Below are 7,184 nucleotides of genomic sequence, written 5' to 3' on the forward strand. Positions count from 1 at the left end.
ATGGGGGTGTCCATGAAGCGGACACCCTTAGGCCCCATAAAAGGAAAGCCTGACTTTTGATCACAGTGCCTAGGTGTACAGGGCAGAGCAGTCCCGGTGTGTATCGTGCCACTTGTCTTTTGTGTATTATGTGTGTTTGGATATGTCATGTCTTTTACCTTAGGCCTTGGAGGGGCCTGTCAGAAACCCTGGCATCATTGTTAGCATCTGTGATCTCTGCATTCCTTGGCCTGGCACCAATGCCATAGAACTTTCGACTCAGGAGCTCAGACAGGCATCAGACTCTCATCTCTCTTTAGAAGCATCCGGTCAGGTGTCTTTTCAGGTCTTGTTCTGCGCTGTATGGACAGCTATGTCCCGCCAGGATCCATTATGGCGGACTAGGACTTGAAGGAACGTGAGGGCAGGTAGAGGCTTCTGGCTGTATGATTCTTGGGCATCCATCTTTGCAGTTCTTGGAATAAATCATTCAGTTAGCATCTTTTTCCTCCAGGTTTCTCTGAGCCTCGTCAGCTCACCATCGGTCTCACCTCGGTCATCTCCTTTTGCATCTTCTCAGTCCTCGCAGCCATTTTCCTTGCCAGGAGATTTCTGTCCATGTCGTGTTCCCGTTGTTTGTCACGTCCCGTCACGGGTGTCTGCACACATTTGTGCCGGAGCTGCTCTGCCCTGCCCCATAGCCTGGTGTAATAGGAGAAGTCCCGGGGACTTGAAGTTTGTAATGTGGGGTGTAGTTGGACCCTAGATGGACACAAGATATCTGGAGCTCTTAAGTTATCCTGCAACAGTTTGACTCTTGTCCTAACTATTTTTTCAGATTCAGATGGATTAAATCTGTGCCAGAGGGCCCCATCCTGGGTGAGTGGTTTCCCCTGAGCAGGTGAGGCACCATTTGTCTCTGCAACAGAAGTGTATGTGGTGACTCTGTTACAGCTCTGTTCTTTGTCTTTCTTTTTAGGAACTAAGTCTGGGTACCAGCAGTCAAGGTGAGCAGTGGAGAGAAGTAGCTGTTATTGCTCCAGTCTCAGTTTCTGGTGCTGCTCTAAGCTTCCATTCTCTTTTTTGTGCTTTAGGCAATCCACTCGGAGCCTGTCAAGCCCCCGTCACCAGTCGGCCGATGCACCGGGTTCCCTGCACGTGTGAGCCCTGTGGATGCATTACAGGACCTGGTGATGAAACCCTGAACTCTTCTATTTAAAGGTGCCATCCAGGTGGCCTTCAACAGCTGCCGAGGAGTTGCGATGAGTAGGGGAAGTAGGGAGGAGGAGCCAGGTTCCACTCAGGTTTCAGCCATGCCAAATCACCTCCTCTCCTCTTAACCCAGGCACCCCCTGTGACGACAGCCTCGGTCTCCAAGCGTGCGGCCCGAGCAGCTGAGCATTCTTAGGAGAAGGGTGAGTAGCAGACTTGTGGGGTTTTGGCCGATGGGCTGCCAAGATCGGGCACTGATGTTTGGTTTTCTTTAATACAGCTGTCTAAGAGACACCAGCCCGGTGCCAGCAGGACCTTCCCAGCTGACAAAGCGGCCTTTCTTCGCACCGGAGACCGGCATCCCCAGATGTCCGAGAGATAAGTAGAGGGCCACGACCCACAGAGGGGATGAAAGCAGGGTGCTGGTTTGGGAATCACTGGGAGGGGTTTTTGAGTCCGCTTTGGAGGTGGGGGGTGTCTATGGAGCGGCCCCTTAGGCTCCATAAAAGGAAAGCCTGACTTTTCATCACAGTGCTGAGGTATGCAGGGCAGAGCAGTCCCGGTGTGTATCGTGTCACTTGTCTTTTGTGCATTAGGTGTTGTTTGCATACATCATGTCTTTTACCTTAGGCCTTGGAGGGGCCTGTCAGAAACCCTGGCATCATTGTTAGCATCTGTGATCTCTGCATTCCTTGGCCTGGCACCAATGCCATAGAACTTTCAGGAGCTCAGGCATCAGACCCTCTTCTCTCTTTAGAAGCATCCGGTCAGCTGTCTTTTCTTGTCTTGTTCTGAGCTGTATGGACAGCTATGTCCTGCCAGGATCTATTAAGGCAGACTTGGACTTGAAAGAACGTGAGAGCAGGTAGAGGCTTCTGGCTGTATGATTCTTGGGCATCCATCTTTGCAGTTCTTGGAATAAATCATTCAGTTAGCATCTTCTTCCCTCAGTGTTTTCTGAGCCTCGTCAGCTTGCCATCGGTCTCACCTCAGTCATCTCATTTGGCATCTTCTCAGTCCTTGCAGTCATCCTTCTTGCCCAGAGATTTCTGTCTGTGTCGTGTGCCCATTGTTTGTCATGTCCCGTCTTACCTGTGTCACGGGTGTCAGCACACATTTGTGCCGGAGCTGCTCTGCCCTGCCACATAGCCTGGTGTAATCGGACAAGCCCTGGGGAGTTGAAAGTTGTAATGTGGGCTGTACTTGGACTCTAGATGCTATTCCTATATTGACCTAAGGTGTTTGTAGCTTTTGAGTTATCCTGCAGCTGTTTGACATATGTTCTAACTTTCTTTCAGGTGCAGATGCATTGCATCCATGGCAGAGCCCCCCATCCTGGGTGAGGGGGTTCCCACAAGCAGGTCAGTCACCATTTGTCTGTGCAGGGGGAGTGTCAAGTGTGACCCTGTTACAGCGCTGTTTTTTGTCTTTATTTTTAGGAAGTATAGCTGGATCCCAGCAGTCAAGTTCAAGAGAGCAAGGTGAGCAGTAGCCTTTCTTGTTGCTGAGGTCTGAATTCTAAGGGGGCAAGTCTAAGTCTCCATTCTCGTTTTTGTGCCTTAGGCAATCCACTCGGAGCACGCCAAGCTCCCGTCCCCACCCGGCCGACGGACCGAATTTTCCACCCTGAAGAGCCCCGTCTTCCGGGTAGCAGTCAGGAACCGCCGAGGAGTTGCGGTGAGTCAGGGAAGTAGGGAGGAGGACCGAGGGTCCACTCAGGTTTCAGCAACGCCACATCACCTCCTGTCCTCTTAATCCAGGCGTACCCCCCGAGGACAGGCGTCGGCCTCCGAGCGTGCCCGAAGCGTGCGACCCGAGGAGCCGGGCCTTCTTAGGAGAAGGGTGAGTAGCAGACTTGTGGGGTTTTGGCCGATGGGCTGCCAAGATCAGGCACTGATGTTTGGTTTTCTTTAATATAGCTGTCTAAGAGACAACGGCCCGGTGCCAGCAGGACCTTCCCAGCCGGTGAGGCGGCCTTTCTTCGCACCCGACACGGACCGGCATCCCCAGATGTCCGAGAGATAAGTAGAGGGCTACGACCCACAGAGGGGATGAAAGCGAGGTGCTGGGTCGGCACTCCTGGGGTCGGGGAGGGGAGGTCTTGAGTTGGCTCTGGAGATGAGGGTAGCCAAGAAGTGGCCCCTTAGGCCCCCTAAAAGGAAAGTCTCACTTTGGATCACAGTGCTGAGGTGCACAGGGCAGAGCAGTCCTGGTGTGTATTGTGTCACTTGTCTTTTGTGCATTATGTCTTGTTTGGGTGTCTCATGTCTTTTATCTTAGCCCTTTGAGGGGCCTATCAGAAACCTCGGCAGTATTCTTAGCAGCCACGATCTCCACGTTTCTTTAGCCTGGCACCCAGGCCATAAAACTTTTGACTCGGGAGCTCAGACAGGCATCAGAATTGCAACTCTTTGTAAGCAACCAGTCATGTCTTTTCAGGTCTTGTTCTGAGCTGTATGGACAGCTGCACCCTGCAAGGTTCTATTATGGTGGATTAGGACTTGTAAGAATGTGAGGGCAGGTAGAGGCTTCTGACCGCAGGGCTCCTGTGCATTCATCTTTGCACTTCTTGGACTAAAACATTCAGTTTAGCATCTTCCTTCTCCAGGGCACTCTGAGCCTTATCAGCTCTCCATCGGTCTGTCTTACCTCGGTCATCTCATTTGGCATCTTCTCAGTCCTCGCAGTCATCCTTCTTGCCTAGAGATTTATGTCCGTGTCCTGTGCCCATTGTTTGTCGTGTCCCGTCTGTCCCGTGTCACGGGTGTCAGCACACACATTTGTGCCGGAGCTGCTCTGCCCTGCCGCATAGCCTGGTGTAATAGGAGAAGCCTCAGGGAGTTGAAAGTTGTAATGTGGGCTGTACTTGGACTCTAGATGCTATTCCTAGGTTGACATAAGGTGTTTGCAGCTTTTGAGTAATCGTGCATGTGTTTGACATATGTTCTAACTTTCTTTCAGGTGCAAATGCGTTACATCTGTGGCAGAGGGTTACGGTTAGGAGGTGCTAGGCCTTCTTAGGAGAATGGTGAGTAGCAGACTTGTGTGGTTTTGGCCGATGTGGTGCCGAGGTCAGGCGTTGATGTTTGGTTTTCTTTAATATAGCTGTCTAAGAGACAACAGCCCGGTGACAGCACAACTTCCCAGCCGGCGAGGCGGCCTTTCTTCGCACCCGACACGGACCGGCATCCCCTGATGTCCGAGAGATAAGTAGAGGGCCACGACCCACAGAGGAGATGAAAGCGAGGTGCTGGGTCGGCACTCCTGGGATGGGGGAGGTTTTGAGTTGGCTCTGGAGATGAGGGTAGCCAAGAAGTGGCCCCTTAGGCCCCCTAAAAGGAAAGTCTCACTTTTGATCACAGTGCTGAGGTGAGCAGGGCAGAGCAGTCCCGGTGTGTATCGTGTCACTTGTCTGTTGTGCATTATGTCTTGTTTAGCTGTCTCATGTCTTTTATCTTAGCCCTTTGAGGGGCCTACCAGAAACCTTGGCACCAGTCTTAGCATCTGTGCTCTCAGCGTTCCTTGGCCTGGCACCCATGCCATAGAACTTTCGACTCGGGAGCTCAGACAGGCATCAGACCCTCATCTCTTTTTATAAGCATCCAATCAGCTGTCTTTTCAGGTCTTGTTCTGAGCTGTATGGACAGCTATGTCCCGCCAGGATCCATTATGGCGGACTAGGACTCGAAGGAACGTGAGGGCAGGTAGAGGCTTCTGGCTGTATGATTCTTGGGCATCCATCTTTGCAGTTCTTGGAATAAATCATTCAGTTAGCATCTTTTTTGTCCAGGGTTCTCTGAGCCTCATCAGCTCACCATCGGTCTCACCTCGGTCATCTCCTTTTGCATTCTCTCAGTCCTCGCAGCCATTTTCCTTGCCAGGAGCTTTCTGTCCGTGTCGCGTCCCCGTCGTTTGTCCCGTCCCGTGTCACGGGTGTCCGCATACATTTGTGCCGGAGCTGCTCTGCCCTGCCGCGTAGCCCGGTGCAATAGGAGAAGTCCCGGGGACTTGAAGTTTGTAATGTGGGGTGTAGTTGGACTCTAGATGAGATTTGTAGATGGACACAAGATATCTGGAGCTCTTAAGTTATCCTGCAACAGTTTAACTCTTGTCCTAACTTTTTTTTCAGATTCAGATGGATTAAATCCATGCCAGAGGGCCCCATCCCGGGTGAGGGGATTCCCCCGAGCAGGTGAGACAGTATTTGTTTCTGTAGAGGAAGCATAAATGGTGGCTGTTACAGCATTGTTCTTTGTCTTTCTTTTCAGGAAGTCAAGGCCGAGAGCAGCAGTCAAGGCCAAGTGGGCGAGGTGAGCATTGACTAGCGTACAGAAGCAATTGTTATTGCTGAGGTCTCAGTTTCTGGTGCAGCTTTAAGCATCTCTTTTTTTTTTTTTTATTTTATTTTAGGTGGTCCGCTTGCAATCTATCCTAGCCGAGCATATCTGTGCCAGGTGGGTGCGAGCCTAAGGTATTGGTGTGGCATACTTGTCAGATTTGGGAGGTTGTGTTTTCACAGTATCTCAGCATGCTTTTCTGCTTTGTTTCTTTGCAGGTGCTGTCGCTGCCCTAGGCACGCCAAGGAACGGAGGAGGGCAGGTGAGTCGGGGTTTAGGCAGGCTGACCCATAGGTGAGCGTTACACAGCAGCATGCTAAGCGTGTACCTTTTCTCTTTGCAGGTATCTTCTGGGCAGCCTCCGGAGTCAAATCAAGATTTGAGGTGAGCCGGGGCAGTGGTGCGGAGGAGTCCCGGGGATTACTGTTGTTGAGGGCAATAGTCACCTTTTCTGTTTTGTCTTAGGTACCCTGAGGAGGCTCTTGGCCAAAGCTTAGAAACGGCGACACCGAAGCACACGCGGAGAACATCTCAACGTCCACGTGCGACCGAGGATGGATTTTGTCCGCTCCTCTTCCAAAAGCTAAGTGTCGGGGCCAGCGGTCGGGAGAAGGGGAAAAACCTTTACTATCACAGGGGGCAATTTCACGTCAGCTTAGCGGAGAGGTCTGTAGGGGCATGGGCTCTCTGGAAGTAAAGGGAGAGGGTTTCCCCTCAGCCTCGCCAGAGCCTTTGCCGGGCAGGGCAGTTCCGACCCATCTCCACATTTCCGCGTACTTGGCGTCGTCTGCCTCCCTCGACCTGACGTCGTCACGGATCTTTCCCCCGAGGAGCTCGCCTTCACGTCCGGAGCCACGGCCACGGTCACCCGGCAGTCGGCTTCCTTCTCTAGGCTTGCCGAGCCTCTGGATCATCCTCTTAACTACTTCAGCACTAACTTCTTTTGACGAGTTCCATTACATCATCACGTGCTCTTGTCATAGGGCTTCCTTTCCTTTGGCATCATCTGCCTCTGGCTCATCTTGCGCTAGGAATCTCAGGTCCCTACGGGGACAGTGCCAGGCAGTTGCCACTCGTCTCTGTGTTATGTTGTCCGTGTCTATGTCATGGCGTCCGTGTCTGTGTTATGTAGTCCGTGTCTGTTGTCTTCCACGTCATAGGCCCTTGTTACGTCTCGACGCTTTATCGGCACTATTCCGTGCCACATAGGCCATATTGTACTCACGTTCCTTTCCGGATATCCCTTATTCCAGCATCTTTACAGTTTTACTCTTTGAGACAGGAAGGGACAAGATCCTCAAAGGGACAAGATGTTCTCATCCGTCTTCCTTCTCACTACCGGCTTTGGTAGTGCCTTTTTTTCCACGCCATTGTCTTGAAGTTCCCGAGGGAGTGGCTTACACCCTCCTCACTTGACTGCAGGAGTTCGATAGGTTCCATCCTCCCGAGGGGTATAGGGCTCGAGAATTAATCTTCCAGAGAGCTCTCTCAAGTCCCGGCTTACATTGCATGTACCTATGTTGGCTTATACTGTATGTACTTACATTGTGTGTACCTATGCTGGCTTATACTGTATGTACTTACATTGTGTGTACCTATGCTGGCTTATACTGTATGTCCTTACAGTGTGTGTACCTATGCTGGCTTATACTGTAT

General features: G+C 51.6%; 1 long non-coding RNA gene across 2 annotated transcripts; it reads left to right on the forward strand.

Moving 5' to 3' along the window:
* Nucleotides 1–1,481: 1,481 nt before the first annotated feature.
* Nucleotides 1,482–6,910, forward strand: LOC139601967 (uncharacterized). Of its 2 annotated transcripts, none has more exons than XR_011683076.1 (11): nt 1,482–2,552; nt 2,631–2,672; nt 2,755–2,868; nt 2,952–3,033; nt 3,111–4,219; nt 4,297–4,438; nt 5,321–5,501; nt 5,602–5,645; nt 5,747–5,790; nt 5,872–5,912; nt 5,994–6,910. It is a non-coding gene; the product is annotated as an uncharacterized lncRNA (long non-coding RNA). The 2 variants fall into 2 exon arrangements; XR_011683075.1 differs by having other exon boundaries at nt 4,297–5,383; nt 5,460–5,501; nt 5,994–6,909.
* Nucleotides 6,911–7,184: the final 274 nt, after the last annotated feature.

Source organism: Agelaius tricolor, unplaced genomic scaffold, assembly GCF_023055355.1.
Source record: "Agelaius tricolor isolate 1412-34295 unplaced genomic scaffold, bAgeTri1.0.p SCAF_32, whole genome shotgun sequence".
In the NCBI taxonomy this organism is placed as follows: domain Eukaryota; kingdom Metazoa; phylum Chordata; class Aves; order Passeriformes; family Icteridae; genus Agelaius; species Agelaius tricolor.